Genomic DNA, 26808 nt, shown 5'->3' with positions numbered 1-26808 from the left:
TAATTCAGATGAAACCCCTGCAGGATCCATTCACTGTAATGAGGCAGCAGAGTTACTCTGGACACCGTCTGGCCTCTGTTTAGCGGTGTCCTTTTTTTCAGAAGTGCACAAAATTGTGGCCAACCGCACTTTATGCACGCCTAAAACAAATGACACCGTGGGATCCCAGGCTAGACAGCGTCCACAGTGGCCTATATCTGTCTCATTACAGGGAATCTTCCGTCATGGGTTCCGTCTGAATCATGTATTTCAGAGATTTACACGGAAACTCTGGTGTAAGTGCTCAGCGCAGGGCACAGGATAAATGTGGGCAGAGCCTTACTGGGATCTTTGGGGACATAATAAACAAATCAGTAGCAGGTGAAGAATTGGTTTTATTTATTTTTTACGCCGTTCCTAGTGTGATATAACTGATTAGATTACTTTATTCTTCGGGTCGGTGAGATTACAGCGAAACCAGATTTATATCGGGTTTTTATGACTGACAGCTGTCACACACTAAAAGACGCTTTTTTTGCAAAATCTAGTTTTTGCATCACCATATTTTGAGAGCTATAATTTTTCCATATTTCGGCCGACAGAGTCATGTGACGGCTTGTTTTTTGCGGGACGAGTTGACATTTTTATTGGTACCATTTTTGGGTACGTTCCATTTTTTGATCGCTTTCTATTCCGTTTTTTGGGAGGTAAAATTAACAAAAACAAACAATTCAGGAATTGTTTTTTGAGGGTTTTTTTTATGCCGTTCTGCGTGTGGTAAAAGTGATCAGGCAGCGTTATTCTTCGGGTCAGTACGTTTACAGCGATACTACACTTACTGTATTTTTTTTTATGTTTTGGCGCTTTTACACAATAAAACAATTTTATAGAAAAAAATATTTTTTTGCATTGCTTTATTCTGAGCGCTATAACTTTTTTATTTTTCGGCTGATGGAGCTGTATGGCGGCTTTTTTTTTGCGTAACAAGATGACGTTTTTCTATTTTGTTTTTTGATCGCATTTTTTTCCACGTTTTGCTTGGCGATATGATGAAAAAGCATATTTTTTTGCTCCGTTTTTTATTTATTTTTATTACGGTGTGCACAGAAGGAGTTAATTAGTGTGACAGTTTTATAGCTCGGTGAGTTGCTCTATAGGATAGATAAGATCAGGGATGAGGTCGTGGAACAGTTGGTAGTACCTCAGTCGTACCGTCAGGTGGTTCTAGATTTGGCAGACACACACTTGCTGGGTGGACATTTAGGGAAAAAAAAAAAAAAGAACGTATCTTGCAGCGGTTCATTTGGCCTGGGGTTTACGCGGAGGTCAAAAGGTACTGCGAATCCTGCCCCGAATGTCAGTTGACCTCACCCACCGCAAGTTTCCGTAGCCCATTGGACCCCTGCCAGTGATAGAGGTACCTTTTGAACGGATTGCAATGGATTTGGTAGGGCCCATTGTAAAATCCGCCCGTGGCCACCAACATATACTGGTGGTCGTTGACTATGCCACCCGGTACCCGGAGGCTATACCACTACGCCACACATCGGCAAAACTGATTGCACGGGAGCTGTTTACCATGTTCTGTCGCCTTGGACTACCTAAGGAGATCCTGACGGATCAGGGGAACCTTTTTATGTCCAAAGTGACAAGGGAACTGTGCAAATTGCTAAAAATTAAACAATTGCGCACCTCGGTGTACCACCCTCAAACCGACGGGCTAGTAGAACGGTTCAATAAAACCCTCAAGTCCATGTTAAAAAGGTGGTTTCTAAGGACAGAAGGGATTGGGACATGTTGCTACCCTATTTGATGTTCGCCGTCCGTGAGGTACCCCAGGCTTCCACAGGGTTCTCTCCCTTTGAGTTATTGTACGGCAGGCACCCTAGGGGTCTGTTGGACATAGCCAAAGAGACATGGGAACAAGAGCCGACTCCACATAGGAGTATAATTGAACACGTGGCTAGTATGCAGGACCGGATCGCGGCGGTCATGCCCATCGTGAAAGAACATCTGTTAGATGCTCAGGCAGCCCAAAGGCACACATATAATAAAAGAGCCAGAGTCAGGTCTTTTAACAAGGGCGATCGGGTGTTAGTACTGGTACCCACAGCCGAGAGTAAGCTCATGGCCAAGTGGCAAGGGCCATATGAGATTCGAGAAAAAGTGGGGGAGGTAAATTACCGGGTGTATCAGCCCGGAAGGAGGAAACCTGAGCAGCTTTACCATGTAAACCTGCTAAAGCCTTGGAAAGATAGAGAGTGTTTAGTTAGACATCACCCCGGGCATATCACCAGAGAGTTCTCTACCTTCAGCCAGCGAAGCGTCCGAGCGGGAGGTCAGGATAAGTGATGCCCTCACTAAACAACAGCGACGGGAGGCTCGCTCGCTGGTGCAGCACAATACCGACATGTTCTCAGAGCTACCAGGTAGGACTACAGCTATCCAACATGACATTGTGACAGAACCTGGGGTAAGGGTGCGAATAAGACCGTACCGGGTACCCGAAGCCCGGAGGCAAGCCATCACCGCTGAGGTAAAATAAATGCTCCAGTTAGGCGTCATAGAGGAATCACGGAGTGAGTGGGCTAGCCCCATCGTACTGATTCCGAAACCAGACGGATCGTTACGCTTCTGTAACAATTTCCGGAAAATGAATGAAGTGTCAAAGTTTGACCTTTATCCAATGCCCAGGGTGGACGATCTGATTGAGAGACTGGGGCAGGCCCAGTACTTTACCACGCTCGATCTCACCAAGGGTTACTGGCAGGTACCTCTCACAGATTCGGCGAAGGAAAAGACCGCCTTCGTAACTCCGGAGGGTCTATACCACTATGTGGTCTTACCTTTCGGGTTACATGGGGCCCCGGCTACATTCCAGAGGTTGATGGACATAGTGCTCAAGCCTCATTAGGAGTACGCGTCCGCGTATCCAGATGATATTATCATCTTTAGCACCGACTGGCATATGCACTTATCACAGGTACAAGCGGTGCTGGATTCTCTCAGAGCCGCGGCGTTAACGGCAAACCCCAAAAAAGGTGCGATAGGGCTAGAGGAAGCCCGATATTTGGGGTATGTGATAGGCCAAGGTGCTATCAAGCCCCAAATCAATAGAGTTGAGGCCATAAAAAACTGGCCTAAACCGTCAAGTACAAAACAGGTGAGGGCATTCCTTGGCATCCTTGGGTATTACCGCCGGTTCATACCTAATTTTGCTGGGCGAACGGCGGCCCTGACCGATCTCTTGAAAGGAAAAAAATCGGTAATGGTTCGGTGGAACCCTCAGGCAGAAGAAGCTTTTCAGTCCATGAAGTTGGCTCTGTGTGGAGAGCCGGTCCTCATCAGCCCCAAGTTCAAAGAAACCTTCATTGTACAGACAGATGCCTCGGAGGTAGGCCTAGGGGCAGTATTGTCACAAAAAGTGAAAGGTGAAGAACACCCTGTCACCTACTTGAGTAGAAAACTTGTCCCGGCAGAGAAAAACTATAGCGTGGTAGAGAAGGAGTGTTTGGCTATTAAGTGGGCCTTGGAATCACTATGTTATTATTTACTCGGGTGTCAGTTCCGCTTGGTGATGGACCACTCACCCTTGGTATGGATGAGGAATGCAAAGGAGAGGGATGCGCGAGTCACCAGGTGGTTCCTGTCACTGCAAAATTTCAGTTTTTCTGTAGAACATCGCCCTGGGAAGTTGCAAGCAAACGCGGATGCCCTGTCCCGGGCACCCTGTATGGTGGCAAATGTTCAACCCCACAAGTTTGAACAGAGGGAGGGGATATGTGAGGCATTGATCGGGATCGTATACGAGGGACGTTATATATCCCCCAGAATGTGTACAGAGACCTATTAAATCCATTGGAGTGCATTGCAGTCACAGACACAGCTGCGGCTGCAATGCAGGAATGAAGGTAAGCAATGACCTGGTCAGACTACCTGGCTAAGGCAGATTAAGTAAAAACCCGGCAGGGCCTTCATTTCTTGGAGGAGGTCACAGGAGGCAGTGGGGCGGCCTCCTCCCTCCAGCCCGGGTTTTCCAGTGGCTCTTGCCAAGGATTAGTGTTGTTCTATGTTGGAACCCGATAGGAGCACAGCAGGGAAGGATTGAGGGTGGCTGAACCCACGCCTGGGAAGCTACTGCACCAGTCAGGCTCTGAGCAGCCCGGCGCGGCCGTTGCCCCCGGCAACCGTTGTTTATGGACTCACGTTAACCCGGCTGCGAACCGGAGGACTTTCTGTTTACCCATGAGTTTCTGAATAAAAGCTGTTTATGTTGAACTTGTTTGGGTCACTGCCTCAGTTACTGCACGGTGTGAACACCGCCGCCCTACACAACCCAAACCTGGCCAAGACCACTTTCGAAGAATCAAGTTAGAGCCTTTCTAGGAATCGTGGGATACTACAGGAGGTTCATCCCAAACTTCGCCATGATGGCCACGCCCCTGATTGACCTCCTTAAGGGGACGAAATCAGCAATGGCCAAATGGCCTGAAGAGGCAGAGATGGCTTTTCAAAAAATGAAAGGGGCTCTATGTGAGGAACCGGTCCTGGTTGCCCCCGACTTCAAGAAAGAGTTTATACTCCAGACAGATGCCTCAGATGTCAGTTTATTAGCAGTCCTTTCCCAGGACATACACGGGGAGGAGCACCCTGTTCTCTACCTGTCTTCGTGTGAAAAGAATTATGCTGTCATAGAAAAGGAATGCTTGGCCATAAAGTGGGCGATGGACACGCTAAGGTACTATCTATTGGGACGAAAGTTTAAATTGGTGTCAAACCATGCCCCACTCAGATGCATGAGGGGAAAAAAGGGGAAAAATGCTAAGGTCACCCGCTGGTTCTTAGCCCTACAAGATTTCAACTTTCATGTAGAGCATAGAGCAGGCAAGCTACATGGTAATGCCGATGCCCTCTCGTCTAGTAGTAGAAGGTGCAAAGCCCCATGGTTTTAGGCAGAGGGGGAGGTGTGTAAGGTGGCTAATGGTCGCATAGTCAATGGGAGGTATGTGTCACAGAGATGGCTGTTCTCTGTGATGTAACCTGGAGTGTTTCTCTATTGCACGTAAGCACTAAGAGGACTAATTGGTGCACATGGGTAGCTTGGAGAGATGGGCGGGTCTAGCTACCCACAGACCTCACCTCTGGGTGTGGTTAACAGCCTATAAAATGGAGACCCTTGTTTGGCACATGGTGTCACAGGTGTGTCAGAAGTGACAGACAGTCACTCTGCAGTTGGTTGCAGGAGATCTCTACGTTTGGTATTACAGACACCTTCTTAGAGGCTGTCACTCTAGGATCCAGCAGATAATTAACACCCTGGCCTGGGTGTATAAATATCTGCTGTCTGCTAGAGGGAGGTGCCGGCGATACTCACATTACCCCTTCTGAAGGCTCGGAGCAAGTGCATTAGTTTTTCCTCTCTAGAGCTATGAGGACGGGTGTTCATCTCTCTGAAGTCGACTAAAGCAAAGCTATCTTCCCTTGTTTGTTACCTCTTGTTGTCTTTAGTTGTCAGTGGGGATTGACTAGCGCTCACCCCCTCCCTTCCCTAGCCAGGACCTAACGCCAGAGAAAACAGGGTGAGGTTCGCGTGCGGCGATTGGCGAAGAACCAATATAGGGACGTTAGTGGAGACAGGGTGATATTAGATCAACCTAGGAGGTCTCCACTTCCCCCTTTCCCTAGTGTCTGGGCTCACTTTCCCTCTTCCCTTTGTGTTGCACTGTCTTTCCCACACCATGCGTGACACATGGTCTGTGTGTTTGGAGGTAGAAGGCCTCCTGTGTGTTGTTTCGCCGGACTGAGCCAGTGAGCTGATCGTTACGCAGCCTGTGTGCCCACAGGACTGGCTGAAGCAGAGACTTGCTAAATTGATATTTTACTTTGTTTTGCCTGAACTAAAGGCTGTTTGTATTCCTTTTTACTTTTGCCGGGTTTATGAGCTAATAAACCAACATGAAGATTTAAAGGAACATACCTCCTGTTTGCCTCCAATCGCACCCAAGTGAGTAAAATCCTTACAATGGACATATGAAGGCTTGTTTTTTGCTGGACGAGTTGTAGTTTTGAATGACACCAATGAATCAATGAAATAGAAAACAGGGAAAAATTCTAAGTGCTGTGCAATTGCGAAAAAATAAGTGTTTTTTTGTTTTGTTTTTTATGGTGCTCATTGTGCAGTAAAAAAAAGACCGGTAATCTAATTCTCCAGATCAGTACAATTACAGCAATACACAGACATGTTTTTTTTTTTAATTTGCATAATTTCTTTATTTTTAATGGCAGGCACGGGGGTCTTCAGCAGACATCGACTGCCATATCAACCCATCAGCATCCCTGATTATGCCAGTCTATGCACCCATCGCCTCCAGCCTGATTTTAAATTTCGCTGTCATAGATTGACTGCAGCATTTAAGAGGTTAACAGCAGCGGGCGGAGCTCAGTGTCTACTTGCAATGATGCAGACTCAGCATCAAAGGGGACCTGACACATGATGTGATAATACGCCATATGTCGGGAAGGGGTTAAACAATATAATTCCGAATTTGTTCATTATTGGTACAACTACTAAAAAATGTAAAAAGACATTTTTGTTAACATTTCTTCTATGATTATTTGGTACAGAAAAATTTCTATAGAGTAGGAATGTGGGACTGATATAAATGCTAATCACACAGCACATAAAAACCACAGGGCCTCAAAGGCTTGCCTTTTCAGCTCATGTTCTGTGAGGAGTGACTAGTTAGTTGCTGCCAGAACACATTAGCATGTTGAAATCAAAGAGATCGATCCTTCTTTTGCCCATAGCCGAGAGGGTACGAAAACTACCATACACAAGGAAGCCGGTTTAGCTAACTATTCTTTATAGTGAAGCTGTCACATAATCCTATAGTTTATAATGTAGAGAAAGAGACCCTGATTCCAGCAATGTGTCACTTAATGGACTGCTTGCTGTAGTTTTGATAACACAGTTTTATCAGCTGGAGATTATTATAGAGGACAAGTAAACCTGCTGCCATGTAGTCCTCCATATTCATGAACTCTGTATAACCCCGCCCCCACCACTGATTGGCTGCTTTCTGTCTGTGTACACTGTACATGTGCAGAAAGCAACCAATCAGCGATGTGGGTGGGGTTTTACAGAGTTTAGCATTCAGAGAGTAGCTAGATCAGCAGCAGAGAAAACAGTTTTTATCAAAATGACTGCAGGCAGCCGAGTAAGTGAAACATACCTGGAATCATGGTCTCTTTCCCTACATCACACTTCTCTCAGATGTAGTAGCAAAAATCTGGTGACAAATTCCCTTTATTGTATATGGGACTTTTATGCAGAAGAGCAAATCCTGTTTATATATTAAATTACAAATCGTGTAATGTATCACTGGGGTGATGATATAGGAAATTCAAGTCCTTGATTCCCAGCACTGCACTTTTAATTACTGGTGCATCAATGGCCATGAAGAGTCTCCCACTCACCTTACTTATGGGGAAACATGCTGTGCAGCAGACCCCCAGTACAGTTTTAGCTTCAGAAGCCATAAAAGTTTGTTGAAGAAGTATCAAATTGACATACTCGTATGGTGAAATAACACATTTTATAGAAGCTCAAGGCATGACATGATTAATTAATTAGAATTATATAAATCCATGACATCACAAAAAAAGAAATCAAACCCAGATAATACAAAAGCAGGGTATAGAATCATGAAGGCACATGCATATGTAATATCAAATCAGTTAATGACATACTGCAAGAAAAGTCACTTCTAGGGCTCGAGCACACCAGCGTATGTTCTCCCATGCGAGAGAATCGGGCCGATTATGCTAATGACACTCGGCTCAAACCCTGTCAGAGTTCGAACCTAACGTCACCTTAGTGTGATCCGATCCTCTCGCATGAAAGAATCGCAGAGAAGACTGAGAACTGAATTTATCTATTGTCATTGTGAGCAAACAACGGACTGCACTCAGATGACATCCGAGTGCAGTCCGATGTTTCCCGCGCACCCATAGACTTGTATGGGTGCGCGAATTCCGAATATCGGAGCCACACGCAGCATACGGCAATTGTTTTCTCATGCCGAAACGGCATAAGAAAATAATCACAGATCTGCACTGCCCCATAGTATAACGCTGCGCCGAGTGCTATCCGATAAACCCCTGCATGTGTGTGTTATACACAAATGTGAGCGAGCGCTACGTATTGTTCCTGGCTCAGTGTTCCAAGTACCTTTTAAAAATTAACGTTTATTTAAATCTTATCGAAAAGGTCAAAAATTGCAGAGGAACTGTTCCAACATTGATACTTTTCAGAAACAGTCAGAGGAGATGCATGGGAGGTTCAGAGAAAAAGGATACCCTCAACATATCTTTTATCAGAGAGACTTCTCAAACTGCAAAACTGCTGGCATTGTTTATGTGGCCACATGTCCTTTCTCGCGCGATTATGTGGGAGAAACAAAAAGATAGTTCAGAGGAAGAGTGGGAGAGCATTTGGGTGATGTCAGAAATAAACGAGACACCCCCCTTTCAAGGCACATGAGGTCTGTCCATCAAGGGAAAGTAGATAAGATATCTTTTAGTATTATAGAAGTTGTTAGATCCAATCCAAGAGGAGGTGACCATAATAAAATGATCCTTAGGAGAGAAAGTGAATGGATATTTAGGATGGGTTCTCTGAACCCAGGTGGTCTAAATGAACAGATCTCATATGCCTGTTTTCTTTGCTGACTTTAACTTGTGTGTCTGTATAACCTCTTTTGAATATCGTGTTTGATTTGTGAAATCTAGCCTATATGATAGACCAGATGATACATATATCTTTTTTCTTGCCTTTAAGCTAATTTATCCCTCTAATTTAGTCAGCCACCAATTGTGCAACTTCTCCCACTTAAAAAGATGAGAGAGGCCTGTAATTGACATCATAGGTAGACCTCAACTATGAGAGACAAAATGAGAAAACAAATCCTGAAAATCACATTGTCTGATTTGAAAAGAAATTTTTTTCAAATTTTGGTGGAAAATAAGTATTTGGTCAATTACAAAAGTTCATCTCAATACTTTGTTATATATCCTTTGTTGGCAATGACAGAGGTCAAACGTTTACTGTAAGTCTTCACAAGGTTGGCGCACACTGTTGCTGGTATGTTGGCCCATTCTCCATGCAGATCTCCTCTAGAGCAGTGATGTTTTGGGGCTTTCCCTGGGCAATACGGACTTTCAGCTCCCTCCAAAGGTTTTCTATAGGGTGTAGATCTGGTGACTGACTAGGCCACTCCAGGACCTTGAAATGCTTCTTACGAAGCCACTCCTTCGTTGCCCTGGCAGTCTGCTGGGATCATTGTCATGCTGAAAGACCCAGCCAAGCTTCATCTTCAATGCCCTTGCTGATGGAAGGAGGTTTGCACTCAAAATCTCACGATACGTGGCCCCATTCATTCTTTCATGTACACGGATCAGTCGCCCTGGTCCCTTGGCAGAGAAACGGCCCCAAAGCATTATGTTGCCACCCCCATGCTTCACAGTAGGTATGGTGTTCTTTGGATGCAAGTCAGCATTCTTTCACCTCCAAACACGACGAGTTGTGTTTCTACCAAACAGTTCTACTTTGGTTTCATCTGACCATATGACATTCTCCCAGTACTCTTCTGGGTCATCCAAATGCTCTCTAGCAAACTTCAGACAGGCCCGGACATGTAATGGCTTAAGCAGGGGGACACGTTTGGCATGCAGGATCTGAGTCTCTGGCGAGGTAGTGTGTTACTGATGGTCCCAGCTCTCTGCAGGTCATTCACTAGATCCCCCCCGTGTGGCTCTGGGATTTTTGCTCACCATTCTTGAGATCATTTAGACCCCACAGGTCGAGATCTTTTGTGGAGCCCCAGATCGAGGGAGATTATCAGTGGTCTTGTATGTATTCCATTTTCTAATTATTGCTCCCACAGTTGATTTCTTCACACCAAGCTGCTTGCCTATTGCAGATTCAGTCTATCCAGCCTGGTGCAGGGCTACAATTTTGTTTCTGGTGTCCTTCGACAGCTCTTTGGTCTTCACCATAGTGGAGTTTGGAGTGTGACTGTTTGAGGTTGCGGACAGGTGTCTTTTATACTGATAACAAGTTCAAACAGGTGCCAGTAATACAGGTAATGAGTGGAGGACAGAGTAGCCTCTTAACCCCTTTACAATCCAAGGTGGTTTGCACGTTAATGACCAGGCCAATTTTTACAATTCTGTAATTCTACTGTCACTTTATGAGGTAATTACTCTGGAACGCTTCAACGGATCCCCCGGATTCTGAGACTGTTTTTTCGTGACATATTGTACTTCATGATTGTGGTAAAATTTCTTCGATATCACTTGCGTTTATTTGTGAAAAAAATGGAAATTTGGCAAAAAAATGTCAAAATTTTAATTTTTATGCCCTTAAATCAGAGAGATATGTAACACAAAATAGTTAATAAATAACATTTCCCACATGTCTACTTTACATCAGCACAAATTTGGAACCAACATTTTTTTTTTATTAGGGAGCTATAAGGGTTAAAACTCGACCAGCGATTTCTCATTTTTCCAACAAAATTTACAAAACCATTTTTTTAGGGACACATTACATTTGAAGTCACTTTGAGGGATCTTTATGACAGAAAATACCCAAAAGTGACGCCTTTCTAAAAACTGAACCCCTCAAGGTGCTCAAAACCACATTCAAGAACTTTATTAACCCTTCAGGTGCTTCACAGGAATTTTTGGAATGTGGAAGAAAAAAATTAACATTTAACTATTTTCACAAAAATGTTATTTTAGACCCAATTTTTTTATTTACGCAGGGGTAACAGGAAAAAATGGACCCCAAAATTTGTTGTGCAATTTCCCCTGAGCACGCAGATGCCCCATATGTGGGGGGAAAAAACTGTTTGGGTGCACGGCAGGGGTCGGAAGGGAAGAAACGCCATTTGACTTTTTGAATGTAAAATTTGCTTAAATAATTAGCGGAAGCCATGTTGCGTTTGGAGAGCCCCTGATGTGCCTAAACAGTGGAAACCTCCCACAAGTGACACCATCTTGGAAACTAGACCCCTCAGGGAACTTATCTAGATGTGTGGTGAGCACCTTGAACCCCCAGGTGCTACACAGAAGTTTATAACATTGAGCGGTAAAAATAAAATGTTTACATTTTTCCCACAAAAATGTTTTTCAGCCCCCAATTTTGCATTTTCATAAGGTTAACAGGAGAAATTGCACCATGCAGTTTGTTGTGCAATTTCTCCTGAGTAAGCAGATACCCCATATGTGGGGGAAAACCACTGCTTAGGCGCACGGCAGGGTTAGGAAGGGAAGGAGCAACATTTGACTTTTTGATTGCAAAATTTGCTTGAATAATTAGCGGATGTTCCCCTGATGTGCCTAAACAGTGGAAACCCCCCACAAGTGACACCATTTTGGAAACTAGACCCCTCAGGGAACTTATCTAGATGTGTGGTGAGCACCCTGAACCCCCAAGTGCTTTACAGAAGTTTATAACATGGAGCCGTGAAAATAAAAAAATCTAACGTTTTCCACAAAAATGATGTTTTAGCCCCAATTTTTTTATTTTCATAATGGTAAGAGGAGAAAATGGACCCCAAAAACTTTTGAGCAATTTCTCCTGAGTACGCCAATACCCCATATGTGGGGAAAATACAGTGTTTGGGCACACGGCAGAGTTCAGAAGGGAAGGAGCACTGTGTGACTTTTTGAACGCAAAATTGGCTGGAATCAAGAGCAGACGCCATGTCGCATTTGGAAAGCCCCTGATGTGCCTAAATAGTGGAAACCCCCAACAAGTGACCCCATTTTGGAAACTACACCCCTCAAGGATTTTATCAAGGGGTATATTGAACATTTTGAACCCAGAGGTACGACACAGAATTTGATAACATTAGGTCATCATATTGAATAAGTTATCATCAGTCTTGAGCGCAAGTGCTCGCTACTTGAGTTTGCATCGGGTACACAGGTATGCACCATGTATCGTGCGTGCTCGAGTGACATGCTCGAGTCCCTGCCCGCATGTTTCACGGTTATTAGACACCCCAAAAATACATGCCGGGATCGCTCGTGCATGGCAGGCAATCCCCGCAAGTTTTTTTGGCCTTGAAGCATATGGGGCGGAGACTCGAGCATGTCACTCAAGCACCCGCAATACTCAGTGCATTCCTGAGCACCCGATGCAAACTCAAATAGCGAGCATTTTCACTTAACACTAGTCGCCATATCGTCATCTTTTTTTTTTTACTTTTGAAAAAAATCCCAACCCTAACCCTAGCCCAACCCTAACCCTAGCCCAACCCTAACCCTAACCCCAACCCTAACCCCAATCCTAACCCTAATCCCAACCCTAACCCTAACCCTAGCACAACACTAACCCGAGAGTTTATTTTTTACGCCGTTCCTGGTGCGGTATAAGTGATTAGACGACTTTATTCTTCAGGTCGGTGCGATTACAGTGATACCAGAATCATATTGGGTTTTTATGATTGACAGCTGTCACACACACTAAAAGACGCATTTTTTTGTAAAATCTAGTTTTTGCATCGCCATATTTTGAGAGCTATAATTTTTCCATATTTTGGCGGACAGAGTCATGTGATGGCTTGTTTTTTGCAGGATGAGTTGACGTTTTTATTGGTGACATTTTTTGATCGCTTTCTATTCCGATATTTGGGAGGCAGAATAAACAAAAAAGAACAATTCAGGAATTGTTTTTTTACATTTTTTTATGCTGCTCCGCGTGTGGTAAAATTGATAAGGTAGCTTTATTCTTCGGGTCAGTACGTTTAGAGCGGTACCACATTTACATAGTTTTTCTATGTTTTGGTGCTTTTACACAATAAAAGCTATTTTATAGAAAAAAATATTTTTTTGCATCGCTTTATTCTGAGAGCTATAACTTTTTCATTTTTCGGCTGATGGAGATGTATGGTGGGCTTGTTTTTTGCGGGACAAGATGACGTTTTCAGCGGCATCATTTTTATTTATATTCGCCTTTTTGATTTTTGTGTTATTCCATTTTTTGTTTGGCGGTATGATGATAAAGCATTATTTTTTGCTTCGTTTTTTTTTTTTACTGTGTTCACTAAAGGGGTTAACTAGTGGGACAGTTTTATAGGTTCGGTCATTCCAGACGCGGCGATACCAAATATGTGTACTTTTGTTGCTTTGTTTTTTTTCATAATAATATTTATTGATGGGTACATTATATTTTTATTTTTGGTGGATTATTTTTTTTTTATATTTTTACAATTTTTTTTTTTTTTCACTTTCTGACACTTTTTTTTTACTTTTATTCTTTGTCCCACTATGGGACTTTCCCTTTTTTTATTCTGATCGCCAGAAGAGCACAGGGATGGAGCACCATCCCTGTGCTATACAGGCTGTCAGTGATGCAGACGCAGAAGATACTTTGGTCATGCACTGCGCATGACCAAAATATTTTCCTGCTGTCAGGTCGTCATGGCAACATCCGGGAAGCCGCGGCAGACACGCTGGAGGCCGGCAGGAGAGGTGAGTATCCCGATCACCTCCTCTTGCCACCGCAATCGACTTCGATCGCAGCATTCCGGGAGTTAATGTGTCGGGAGCAGTGCGGGACCGCTCCCTGCACATAGCACCGGGTGTCAGCTGTGATAATCAGCTGACACCCGGCGGCGATCGCGCCCGCACAGCCTGTGTGCGGGCGCGATCGCAAAGATGTACTAATACATACAGTGGTGGCCAAAAGTATTGGCACCCCTGCAATTCTGCCAGATAATACTCAGTTTCTTCCTGAAAATGACTGAAATCACAAATTCTTTGGTATTATTATCTTCATTTAATTTGTCTTCAATGAAAAAACACAAAAAGAATTGTCCTAAAGCCAAATTGGATACAATTCCACACCAAACCTAAAAAAGGGGGTGGACAAAAGTATTGGCACTGTTTGAAAAATTATGTGATGCTTCTCTAATTCGTGTAACTAACAGCACCTGTAACTTACCTGTGGCACCTAACAGGTGTTGGCAATAACTAAATCACACTTGCAGCCAGTTAACATGGATTAAAGTTGACTCAACCTCTGTCCTGTGTCCTTGTGTGTACCACATTGAGCATGGAGAAAAGAAAGAATACCAAAGAACTGTCTGAGGACTTGAGAAACCAAATTGTGAGGAAGCATGAGCAATCTCAAGGCTACAAGTCCATCTCCAAAGACCTGAATGTTCCTGTGTCTTCCGTGCACAGTGTCATCAAGAAGTTTAAAGCCCATGGCACTGTGGCTAACCTCCCTAGATGTGGAAGGTAAAGAAAAATTGACGAGAGATTTCAACGCAAGATTGTGCGGATGGTGGATAAAGAACCTCGACTAACATTCAAACAAGTTCAAGCTGCCCTGCAGTCCGAGGGTGCAACAGTGTCAACCCGTACTATCCGTCGGCGTCTGAATGAAAAGGGACTGTATGGTAGGATACCCAGGAAGACCCCACTTCTTACCCTGAGACATAAAAAAGCCAGGCTGGAGTTTGCCAAATCTTACCTGAGAAAGCCTAAAACGTTTTGGAAGAATGTTCTCTGGTCAGATGAGACAAAAGTAGAGCTTTTTGGGAAAAAGCATCAACATAGAGTGTACAGGAAAAAAAAGAGGCATTCAAAGAAAACAAAACGGTCCCTACAGTCAAACATGGCGGAGGTTCCCTGATGTTTTGGGGTTGCTTTGCTGCCTCTGGCACTGGACTGCTTGACCGTGTGTATGGCATTATGAAGTCTGAAGACTACCAACAAATTTTGCAGCATAATGTAGGGCCCAGTGAGAGAAAGCTGGGTCTCCCTCAGAGGTCATGGGTCTTCCAGCAGGACAATGACCCAAAACACACTTCCAAAAGCACTATAAAATGGTTTGAGAGAAAGCACTGGAGACTTCTAAGGTGGCCAGCAATAAGTCCAGACCTGAATCCCATAGAACACCTGTGGAGAGATCTCAAAATGGCAGTTTGGAGAAGGCACCCTTCAAATATCAGGGACCTGGAGCAGTTTCCAAAGAAGAATGGTCTACAATTCCAGCAGAGCATTGTAAGAAACTCATTGATGGTTACCGGAAGCGGTTGTTCGCAGTTATTTTGGCTAAAGGTTGTGCAACCAAGTATTAGGCTGAGGGTGCCAATACTTTTGTCTGGCCCATTTTTGGAGTTTTGTGTGAAATGATCAATGATTTGATTTTTGCTTCATTCTCTTTTGTGTTTTTTCCTTGCAAGCAAATTAAATGAAGATAATAATACCAAAGAATTTGTGATTGCAATCATTTTCAGGAAGAAACTGAGTATTATCTGACAGAATTGCAGGGGTGCCAATACTTTTGGCCACCACTGTACTTGGTGGGTCAATTTCTGACCTTTTAGATAAGATTTAAATAAACGTTCATTTTTAAAAGTTCTTATATGATATTTATACTTGATGTGACTTTGTGTTAACATACCCTATAAAACTGTCAGTGTTCCAAGTTCCTAAATGCACAAAGATATTTCTGCGCAGTCACCAAAAGGACAACACAAAATACACATCCTGCATTTCACATCACAGACCCATTAAAGAAGTTGTCTGGTACTTTTATTAAATTGCCCAATGTATTCAGCATGTGGGCATAAGTATATTTGTAAATGCCTTGTGTTGCTGTTTCTGCCTGTGAGCGGCGCTATCGGTGGCCGCTCACAGGCATCACGTGACCCCCGGCTGACGTCACGACAAGTGAGGCGTGACTAAAAGAAACACACAAAGGGAGGGCACCAATGGTTTCGTAAACATATTTGCTCAACCAGTCACATACCCAAATTAGACTAAAGGACATACAACAAGAAAAAGTGGTATGTATAAACAGACAGGGAGCAATAAATATGTAACACCATAATTTTTATTCATTAGAAAAAGTACCGGACACAACATGAAAAGTTTAAAAGCATTTAAAAAAGCATTATGCTTCAATAGATACCACAACAATATCACATTTCAATATACATCAGCAATGGTCAAAAAGAAGACCCCGTATAATAGATAGAAACATCACTAATAGACGTATAATAACATAGTTTGCACCTAGCTTATATATATAGATCCATGCAGATCCCTAGTGCCCAACAGATATATAGGCAGATGTATAATACCAGCTAGTCCCAATTGAGCCCACAGGGGGAGAGAGAGGAAATATTAAAGGATATAGAAGGGGACACAAGTCCCTAAACCAATATTCAACAGCTCCCAGAATACAACCTGTAGGTTGGGAATGGAAATATATCCATGTGCATCAATTAGGATGGTCAAAGAAAGAACCACTACCCCACGCGTATCGCCACTAGCGTTGTGGCTTCATCAGGGGAGAAGTGTGGTGTAGAGGCAGTTGAGCCAGTCCTGTATTTATATCCCCAAGAAAATCGAATGTATAATTCAATAATTACCTGAGTTGGTGTCAGCTGTATCAGCGTCGCATATCACCGACATATTGACCCAGCGCATGGGCGCTGGTCTCCAGGATGTGGTTGCGGAAGCAAAACAATGAATGCTTCTGGGGTGCGCGCTGACCGCATCTGCGTAATGCGCATGTGCGGGAACGCGCGCTCGATCCCAATGTACGCGAACGCGCCCTGCAGTGTCTGACGGTGAGAGACGCCCAGCCTCCTCCCACACACCAGTCCTTGAGATAGAGTAAGTGTGTGAGACAAGGCTGGGACACGCTCCCAGCATGTCAAGGCACCGGTTCGCAGCACCCGAGCACACATGATAACCAAGGGAGGCTAGCAAAAGAGTCCCTGCACAGCAAGACCAAATTGCCAAGAACAAATATATCCATGTGGGAAACAATATCATATCTTCGCCGTGACACAATTACCCCACAAGTGTTGTCTCCCTTTTCATCCCAAATATTTTGATCACCGATACTGTTGGTTTAGCAACCAAACCCCAGATCTTATAAATGATAGGGAAAGAAGGAAAAAACACAAAAGACAAACAATAGCAAGGAGACAATGTGCGGCTGCACCATTCATACAACCATGTACATGGGTAACCCTTCTGTCAAAAACAACCCAATATACCCATGATCCCCCATAAATGGGAAAATATGCCCCCCCCCATATATATATCATAATAACTATGTGAAAGGGCATGAGTGGTGTCCAAACACATAGTTCACCCCAAAATATCTATGGTCTTACAAAAAAGAGTAGGGGAAGAGGTGGGAAGGGGGTGTACAAAATCAAATGCGACAAACAGAGTAACATCCGTAATGTTTATCACATAAATAGAGGTGTCTCAATCTTGTCAAGGCAACACAAGTATAAACTCACACTAAAAGACTGTCTATCCTAAGTAGATATACATCCAGATGGAAATATCAGAGATCCAAAAGAAGGAAAAATTCCAATCAAAGAGTGTTCAACGTGGTTTATAAAAACCAGTAAAAAGAAGCTCTTCATTTAGTCCAATAGGGGCCAGGCTGTTCAATTTATAAATCCACCTTGATTCCTGTCGCAATAGCTTCGGGATAATATCCCTATTGCGAATGTTCTTTTCGATTATCTGTAAGCCAATTAGATAAATCCCATTGGTCTTACAGTTGAGGAAATTAAGAAAATGTGCAGCAACTGATGTAAGAGTCTTTCCCTTGTCACGGTCCGTCCTTGCGGTATTTATGGTGGACAGGTGCTTAATTCTTGTGTGGTCTGCCCCACATAAATTTTTGGACAGCTACACACGATCGCATAAATAAGGTTTCGTGTCTTGCAGTTCACGTAATTTTTAAGATGAATCTGTGTAGGAAATACAGTATTAGGAACATGATCACTTGCCAACATAAAAGGACAGATGGTGTGTAACATACCTGGCGGCGTCCTTGCATAGTGGTCCATCTCCCACTGTGCAAGAGCGCGCACTTGATCTCCTGTCCAGAATGTCTCTCTGGCTTCCCTCCATGCTGTCTGTTTGTGTCTGTTTCTGCTGCTTAAGGGCGGCGCCCGATCACTTCCTGCTTTTTGTACCTGCTGTGGGTCACACCTCTTGTGCGTCCTCAGCCTATTGCTGTCTGTCACCTGGTATATAGCTCAGCTGCGCCCATCTATCCCTGCCTGAGCATAGTGTTTCATTCAGTGTGTGCTTGCACTCTGAAGGTGCCAGGTCCCGTTCTGTGTTCTCTTGTCTGCCTATCCTGGAGGCTGTATTTCCAGGCCTGTCTGAACACGCTCCTAGCCTGTTCCTCCTGCCTTCTAGGGGCCGATTACCTAGACCTGTTCCTGTATCTTGTCTGACCTGTCTGAACACGCTCCTAGCCTGTTCCTCTCGCCTTCTAGGGGCTGATTACCTAGACCCGCTCCTGTATCTTGTCTGTCCTGTCTGAACACGCTCCTTGCCTGTTCGTCCTGCCTCTCTGGGGGCCGTATTCCCAGACCCGCTCCTGTATTCCGCTGCAGTGTCAGTCTCCTCCGTACACTCAGTTCCAGTCTGAACTCTCTCCTATCCTTTACCTGTTTTGCCTCTATGTCCGTTCCCTTCCTTTTTCTGCAGAGTCTGAACTCGTACCTAACTCCTGCTTGTTGTCTCTGTACTCCCGTTTGTGAGTTTGTGGTCCACTCGCTACTTCACTGCAAGTACCCTGTGGGTGTCTGGCTCTGCCTTTCCCTTCCTGTCTGTTCCGTGTGAACAGAGCCCTGTCCCCCCTACTCAGCCTAGCCTGCTCTGACTCCTTTGCTCACCGCTCCGGCGGTTCTAGCCTGCTCTGACTCCTTTGCTCACCGCTCCGGCGGTTCTAGCCTGCTCTGACTCCTTTGCTCACCGCTCCGGCGGTTCTAGTCTGCTCTGACTCCTTTGCTTACCGCTCCGGCGGTTCTAGCCTGCTCTGACTCCTTGCTCACTGCTCCGGCAGTCCTGTCCTGCCCTGCTTCTGCCCGCTGCTCCGGCAGTCCTGTCCTGCCCTGCTTCTGCCCGCTGCTCCGGCAGTCCTGTCCTGCCCTGCTTCTGCCCGCTGCTCCGGCAGTCCTGTCCTGCCCTGCTTCTGCCCGCTGCTCCGGCAGTCCTGTCTTGCCCTGCTTCTGCCCGCTGCTCCGGCAGTCCTGTCCTGCCCTGCTTCTGCCCGCTGCTCCGGCAGTCCTGTCCTGCCCTGCTTCTGCCCGCTGCTCCGGCAGTCCTGTCCTGCCCTGCTTGTGCTCGCTGCTCCTGCAGCCCCGTCCTGCTCTGTTCTTGCCCACCGCTTCGGGCGTTCCCTCTCTGCTGTGGTTGTCTACCGCATCTGCGGTTCTGTGACCCAGTCTGTACTGGGTCTTAACCTTTCTGTGCTCCAGCCCGTCCTTTCGGCCAGTACCTCCCTGCCTGCATACTCGCCTGTATCCACCCATCTGCATACCTGCCGTGTTTGCTTATATCCACCAGTCTGTGCCAGCCTAACCTGCCTGTTCCTGAGTCCCAGTGTGTACTGGGTCCTATCCCGCCTGTGTTCCTACCTGCTAGTGCCTCCCTGTCTGCACTCTAGCTGTGCTTGCCTGTACCCCTCTACCTGTATTGTTCCTGAGTCCCAGTGTGTACTGGGTCCTATCCCGCCTGTGTTCCTACCTGCTAGTGCCTCCCTGTCTGCACTCTAGCTGCGCTTGCCTTTACCCGCCTGCCTGCATACCAGTCGTGCCTGCCTATACCCTCCAGTCTGTGCGCCAGCCTAACCAGCCTGATCCAGTAATCCCTGTGTGAGTCAACCCCCGTGTCCGGAGTTTGACCTGGAGTAGCACCTGGTCCCTCTGCCCGGTTTCTCCCTGGTGCACTGGCGTCGTATGCCGTCGTGCCATCTTGGTCGGATCGGCCAGATACTTAGTCACGCCCCTCCAGGCACTCTCCGGTTCATGGTCCAGTGGAATCACTACAATCACACGCACACGCCGCTCAGCCCGGGCGTGTGCATAACAGCATGCTCAGGCCATGGTTCCCGTTGAGCCCCACGGCCTTCGCTCTCTGAGAAGTTTTCCAGCGAATACATGCATTAAAATAAATAAATAAATATTTTTTTTTTCCTTTAGCTGAGTTCCAGGCGAATTACGCACCCGTCCAGATGGATCTATCTGCTCTCGTTCCCGCGGATCCGCTACGTTATTATGGGGATCCTAGACAAAGTCGTGCATTTGTGGAGCAATGCATGCTACACTTCAAGTTCTACCCTCTATGTTTTCCCACCGATCGGGTTAAGGTGGCATTCATTATGTCTTACCTGGCGGGTGATGCCTTGGAATGGATCAACCCCCTATATGAAACACAGGATCCGATCCTCCTGGACCTAATGGCCTTCCTGGTGGCCTTTCTAATGGTCTTCGATGATCCTAACCCGGAGGCTCCTGCTGAAGCTTCACTTCCCAATATCCCGGAGCAGCCCCAATGGGTAATGTGTGTGGGTAGCGCAATAGTCCTCCAGCCCAATGAGACTACTGCCCACCCAGAATCCTCACAGGGTGACTACGCTTTCCGGAATACTTCTCCCAACCTCAAGAGGCAGTCCAGACGTGCTAGACGTAGAGACAAGCCGTCACGCCAGGGTCTGTCCTCCCTGAGACCTCCTGACCCCAACCTTGAAGTCCCTACTGAAGCTTCATCTCCCTGTATCCCGGAGAAGCCCCAACGGGTAATGTGCGTGGGTAGTGCACCAGTTCTCCTGCCCGAAGAGACTTCTGCCCATCCAGACTCCACACAGGAGAACTTCCTGCACCCGGCATCAGATGCTTCACCCACTTTAACCGGTGTGCATGTCCAAGGATGCTCCAAAGCTGTGGTTACCTCAGAGTCTGTGCACCTCTACTACCTGGCGGAGGACCCCCTGTTGCCTCCTGAATTCTCCGGGATACCACTCGATGACAAATGGAGAGAGAATTCTCTACACCCGGTACTCGATACTTTGTCCGCTTCGTCCTGTGAGCCTGACAATGGGTACCCCAAAGTGGTAGTTACCCCCGAGTCTCTACACCCCTCCGACCAGGCGGAGGACCTCCAGTTGTCTCCTGAACCCTTCGGGGTGCTACCTGGTAGCGAAAGGACAGAGACTCTCCTATACTCTGTACCTGATACCTCGCTCGCTTCGTCCAGTGAGTCCAACCTAGTGTACTCCGAAGCAGAGGTTACTCCCGAGTCTCTACACCCCTCCGACCAGGCGGAGGACCTCCAGTTGTCTCCTGAACCCTTCGGGGTGCTACCTGGTAGCGAAAGGACAGAGACTCTCCTATACTCTGTACCTGATACCTCGCTCGCTTCGTCCAGTGAGTCCAACCTAGTGTACTCTGAAGCAGTGGTTACTCCCGAGTCTCTACACTCCTCTGACCAGGCGGAGGACCTCCAGTTGTCTCCAGAACCCTTCGGGGTGCCACCTGGTGGTAAATGGACAGAGACTTTCCTATATCCTGGATCTGATACCTCGCTTGCTTCGTCCAGTGAGTCCGACCTAGTGTACTCTGAAGCAGAGGTTACCCGTGAGTCTCTACACCCCTCTGACCAGGCGGAGGACCGCCAGTTGTCTCCAGAACCCTTCGGGGTGCCACCTGGTGGAGAATGGACAGAGACTTTCCTATACTCGGTACCCGATACCTCGCCTGCTTCGTCCAGTGAGTCCGACCTAGTGTACTCTGAAGCAGATGTTTTCTCTGAGCCTCTGCACTCTTCTGACCCGGCGGAGGACCTCCAGTTGTTTCCTGAATCCTCCGGGGTACCACCAGAAAACAAAGAGACAGTGACTTTTCCTCATTATGTACCTGATAACCCGTCTATGTCTTCCTGTGAGCTTGACAAGATGTACCTCGAAGCAGAGATTACCCCCAAGTCTCTGTCCCCCTCCAACCCGGTGGAGGACTTCCAGTTGTCTCCTGTACCCTCTGGGGTGCCACCTGAAAATATGTGGAGAGAGACTTCCTTGTGTGCTGTTCCTGGTACTCCACCCGTTTCGTCTGTTGCTAAGGGTGGCTGGATGGGAGGTAGCATCCTAGCTACCCAGAGGAGACCAGTTTTTCCGGTGGACAGGGGAAGTGATCTCTTCAAAGTGAAGAATTGGCCCTCGAATTCCCTGCAGAAGATTCTGGCAGGCCTGAAGAAGAGGGGGCGTAAGGGGGGGGGTACTGTAACATACCTGGCAGCGTCCTTGCATAGTGGTCCATCTCCCACTGTGCAAGAGCGCGCACTTGATCTCCTGTCCAGAATGTCTCTCTGGCTTCCCTCCATGCTGTCTGTTTGTGTCTGTTTCTGCTGCTTAAGGGCGGCGCCCGATCACTTCCTGCTTTTTGTACCTGCTGTGGGTCACACCTCTTGTGCGTCCTCAGCCTATTGCTGTCTGTCACCTGGTATATAGCTCAGCTGCGCCCATCTATCCCTGCCTGAGCATAGTGTTTCATTCAGTGTGTGCTTGCACTCTGAAGGTGCCAGGTCCCGTTCTGTGTTCTCTTGTCTGCCTATCCTGGAGGCTGTATTTCCAGGCCTGTCTGAACACGCTCCTAGCCTGTTCCTCCTGCCTTCTAGGGGCCGATTACCTAGACCTGTTCCTGTATCTTGTCTGACCTGTCTGAACACGCTCCTAGCCTGTTCCTCTCGCCTTCTAGGGGCTGATTACCTAGACCCGCTCCTGTATCTTGTCTGTCCTGTCTGAACACGCTCCTTGCCTGTTCGTCCTGCCTCTCTGGGGGCCGTATTCCCAGACCCGCTCCTGTATTCCGCTGCAGTGTCGGTCTCCTCCGTACACTCAGTTCCAGTCTGAACTCTCTCCTATCCTTTACCTGTTTTGCCTCTATGTCCGTTCCCTTCCTTTTTCTGCAGAGTCTGAACTCGTACCTAACTCCTGCTTGTTGTCTCTGTACTCCCGTTTGTGAGTTTGTGGTCCACTCGCTACTTCACTGCAAGTACCCTGTGGGTGTCTGGCTCTGCCTTTCCCTTCCTGTCTGTTCCGTGTGAACAGAGCCCTGTCCCCCCTACTCAGCCTAGCCTGCTCTGACTCCTTTGCTCACCGCTCCGGCGGTTCTAGCCTGCTCTGACTGCTTTGCTCACCGCTCCGGCGGTTCTAGCCTGCTCTGACTCCTTTGCTCACCGCTCCGGCGGTTCTAGTCTGCTCTGACTCCTTTGCTTACCGCTCCGGCGGTTCTAGCCTGCTCTGACTCCTTGCTCACTGCTCCGGCAGTCCTGTCCTGCCCTGCTTCTGCCCGCTGCTCCGGCAGTCCTGTCCTGCCCTGCTTCTGCCCGCTGCTCCGGCAGTCCTGTCCTGCCCTGCTTCTGCCCGCTGCTCCGGCAGTCCTGTCTTGCCCTGCTTCTGCCCGCTGCTCCGGCAGTCCTGTCCTGCCCTGCTTCTGCCCGCTGCTCCGGCAGTCCTGTCCTGCCCTGCTTCTGCCCGCTGCTCCGGCAGTCCTGTCCTGCCCTGCTTGTGCTCGCTGCTCCTGCAGCCCCGTCCTGCTCTGTTCTTGCCCACCGCTTCGGGCGTTCCCTCTCTGCTGTGGTTGTCTACCGCATCTGCGGTTCTGTGACCCAGTCTGTACTGGGTCTTAACCTTTCTGTGCTCCAGCCCGTCCTTTCGGCCAGTACCTCCCTGCCTGCATACTCGCCTGTATCCACCCATCTGCATACCTGCCGTGTTTGCTTATATCCACCAGTCTGTGCCAGCCTAACCTGCCTGTTCCTGAGTCCCAGTGTGTACTGGGTCCTATCCCGCCTGTGTTCCTACCTGCTAGTGCCTCCCTGTCTGCACTCTAGCTGTGCTTGCCTGTACCCCTCTACCTGTATTGTTCCTGAGTCCCAGTGTGTACTGGGTCCTATCCCGCCTGTGTTCCTACCTGCTAGTGCCTCCCTGTCTGCACTCTAGCTGCGCTTGCCTTTACCCGCCTGCCTGCATACCAGTCGTGCCTGCCTATACCCTCCAGTCTGTGCGCCAGCCTAACCAGCCTGATCCAGTAATCCCTGTGTGAGTCAACCCCCGTGTCCGGAGTTTGACCTGGAGTAGCACCTGGTCCCTCTGCCCGGTTTCTCCCTGGTGCACTGGCGTCGTATGCCGTCGTGCCATCTTGGTCGGATCGGCCAGATACTTAGTCACGCCCCTCCAGGCACTCTCCGGTTCATGGTCCAGTGGAATCACTACAATCACACGCACACGCCGCTCAGCCCGGGCGTGTGCATAACATGGTGCACTCGCCACATGGAAAAGTCCCCTTTAGCCTGACCCCCCCTATTAAGCGATTGTTTAGGTCGCGTAAAGTGGCTATTGACCAAATGATCCTTCAGGTTCCGGGCCCTCCTAGCAATGACCCTTGGTTTGTCAGAAATGAAATTGTATATTTTAGGGTCACTCCGTAGGATCCCCCAATTTCTTGATAATATCTGATAGACATCCTGCCATTGATTATGGTAAGTGGCTATTAAATTAACCCCTTCAATTTTTTTTCGATCTTTGGGCAAAAAAGTTTCCCTACGATCTATGTCCATGCAATGTTGGTAGGCACGTGAAACTAATTTAAGGGGATATCCCCTAGACACAAACCTCTGGGTGAGGTCCCTTGATTGGGCTTTAAAGTCCTCTTGGGAGCTGCAGTTTCTCTTTAGTCTCAAAAATTGTCCCTTTGGGATCCCTCTTCTGATGTGTGCCGGGTGGAAGCTTGTAAAATGAAGTAAGCTATTAGTAGCCGTTGGTTTCCTAAACAGCGATGTCATAAGGGATGATCCTTGCAGAGAGATTTTCAGATCAAGAAATTCTACGACAGAGTGAGAATAATTGGAGGTTAGAGTGATGGTCCATGGATTGTCATTCAACATGTCAACGAACCCCTGACACAGTTCCGGGGGGCCAGACCATAGCATAAAAATATCATCAATGTAACGGTACCAACCAATTACATGATGTTGAAATGCTGTCAATTGGCGTACCCTGATCTCCTCCCACCACCCCAGAAACAGATGTGCCCCAGCCTATGCAAATCTGGCCACCATAGCCGTCCTAGAGACCTGGCAATAATAGGTCCGGTCGAAAACGAAATAATTATTACGCAGAACCATGCCCAGAAGGTCCAACAAAAATAAGTCATGTGCTCGAGTACCTGTGATGTATTGATCCAAAAAATGAGAGACAGCTTCCAGACCCAAGTCGTGACTGATATTGGAGTATAACGCCTCCACGTCCATCGTAACCATCAATACGTTATCAGGTAGTGTCAGATTCTCCAATTGTTGTAAGAGATGTGAAGAATCCCTAACGTAAGAAGGCAGTTTGAGAACCAAAGGCTGTAAAAAATGATCAATATACACACACGGGCGTTCAAATAGGCCGCCAATACCTGATACGATTGGCCTTCCAGGAGGCTCTTCAAGAGATTTATGCACCTTTGGAAGCATATAGAACGTAGGTGTAGTAGGATGGTCATTGGTAAGAAAATCTCTCTCCCTCTTGTTAATGACTCTTCGCTGTGCTGCCAGGGTAAGTAATTTGTTCATTTTTTGTTTGAAGACCGAAGTTGGATCTGAGGGGAGAATATGATAATATACAACATTAGAAAGTTGCCTTCTTGCCTCCTTTCTATATAAGTCCAGGGGCCATAGGACAACGTTCCCCTCTTTATCGGCCTCCTTGATAGTGAACATACCGTTGTTTTTCAGCCTATTAAGCGCCAGACATTCCTGATAGGTCAAGTGAGGCGTGACTTAGCACTGGGGTCCCCGCGGTGGCTGCTGGGTTGTGGGCGGGGTTATTCCCCTGTGCCACACCCAGCATCCACCTGGATGCCGGGAGTGACGCGTGGGGTAACCCCACCCACAACCCAGCAGCCACCGGTGGAACGTGGAAGTGGGACCCCCGGCTGCAGCCTGGACTTGTCATGACATCAGCGGATGTCAGAGCCGGCTGCAGTCGGGGGTCACGTGATGCCTGTGAGCGGCCAGTGATAGCGCCACTCACCGGAAGTAACTGCAACGTAAACTAATTACAGAGATACTTATTCCCACATGCTGAATATTGGGCAACTTAAATAAAGTACCGGACAACCCCATTACTGTCTGACGTGCGGTAAAGTCGCAGTGTTTCCCCCTCAACTACTGTGACAACGTTGTAAACGATAAATATACATCGGGTATATGGCTGCCTAAGGACACATTCAGTATTTGGTCAGTATTTTACCTCAGTATTTATAAGCCAAAACCAGGCGTGGGACAACAAGAGGAGAAGTATAATAGAAACACATCACCACTTCTGTATTTATCACCCACTCCTGGTTTTGTCTTACAAATACTGAGGTAAAATACGGACCAAATACTGAGTGTGTGACCGTCCACATAGCCTTGTACCTTCCCCCAGTGTTCTGCACACAGCACACAGCCGGGTTATTGCCCCTTGTGAGCGCACATTCCTCAGGTTGGCAGCGGGCAGGGCCTGGCACAGTGTCCCGCACGTCCAGCTGTTGTGTGCCGGTCAGACCCGAGCTCTCCGCAGTAAGCGCTCACTGCTCCTGCACCGAGAGACCGCGACTGCCGCCAGTAACTTGGCCACAGGGCACTGTACACAACGGCACTCGCCACGCCCCCTACAGGAGCACATCTGCTAGGCAACCGCAGGATCCTCCCAGGAGGCGGGGCAGAGTGGCCAGCTGCTCAGAAGCGCGCGGCTACTGGTTAGATTCCTGGAGGAGGACGGTGTCAGACCAATAACCACGCCCCCGCCGGCGACGATTACTGCTCTCGGAAAACTTGAAGACGTTCAACGTCATGCTAAAGAGGGCGTCTATCTGAAGTGGGCGTGTATAGCAGTGGAATGTGGGTGTGGTCTTTGTAGTATTGCACAGGCTGTGTTTACAGAAAGGC

At 47.2% G+C, this 26808-nt stretch overlaps 1 long non-coding RNA gene across 2 annotated transcripts; it reads right to left on the bottom strand.

Moving 5' to 3' along the window:
- Positions 1–15877: 15877 nt before the first annotated feature.
- Positions 15878–26584, bottom strand: LOC141226635 (uncharacterized). 2 transcript variants are annotated; one of them, XR_012293772.1, is made up of 5 exons: positions 26296–26584; positions 25293–25475; positions 25056–25207; positions 24503–24713; positions 15878–17786 (listed from the first exon to the last, which is right to left on the bottom strand). It is a non-coding gene; the product is annotated as an uncharacterized lncRNA (long non-coding RNA). The 2 variants fall into 2 exon arrangements; XR_012293766.1 differs by having other exon boundaries at positions 26258–26582.
- Positions 26585–26808: the final 224 nt, after the last annotated feature.

Source organism: Phyllobates terribilis, unplaced genomic scaffold (assembly GCF_046119375.1).
Source record: "Phyllobates terribilis strain yellow unplaced genomic scaffold, ASM4611937v1 Scaffold_2__4_contigs__length_985480577, whole genome shotgun sequence".
Classification (NCBI taxonomy): domain Eukaryota; kingdom Metazoa; phylum Chordata; class Amphibia; order Anura; family Dendrobatidae; genus Phyllobates; species Phyllobates terribilis.
This window is presented reverse-complemented; position numbering and strand designations above follow the sequence as displayed.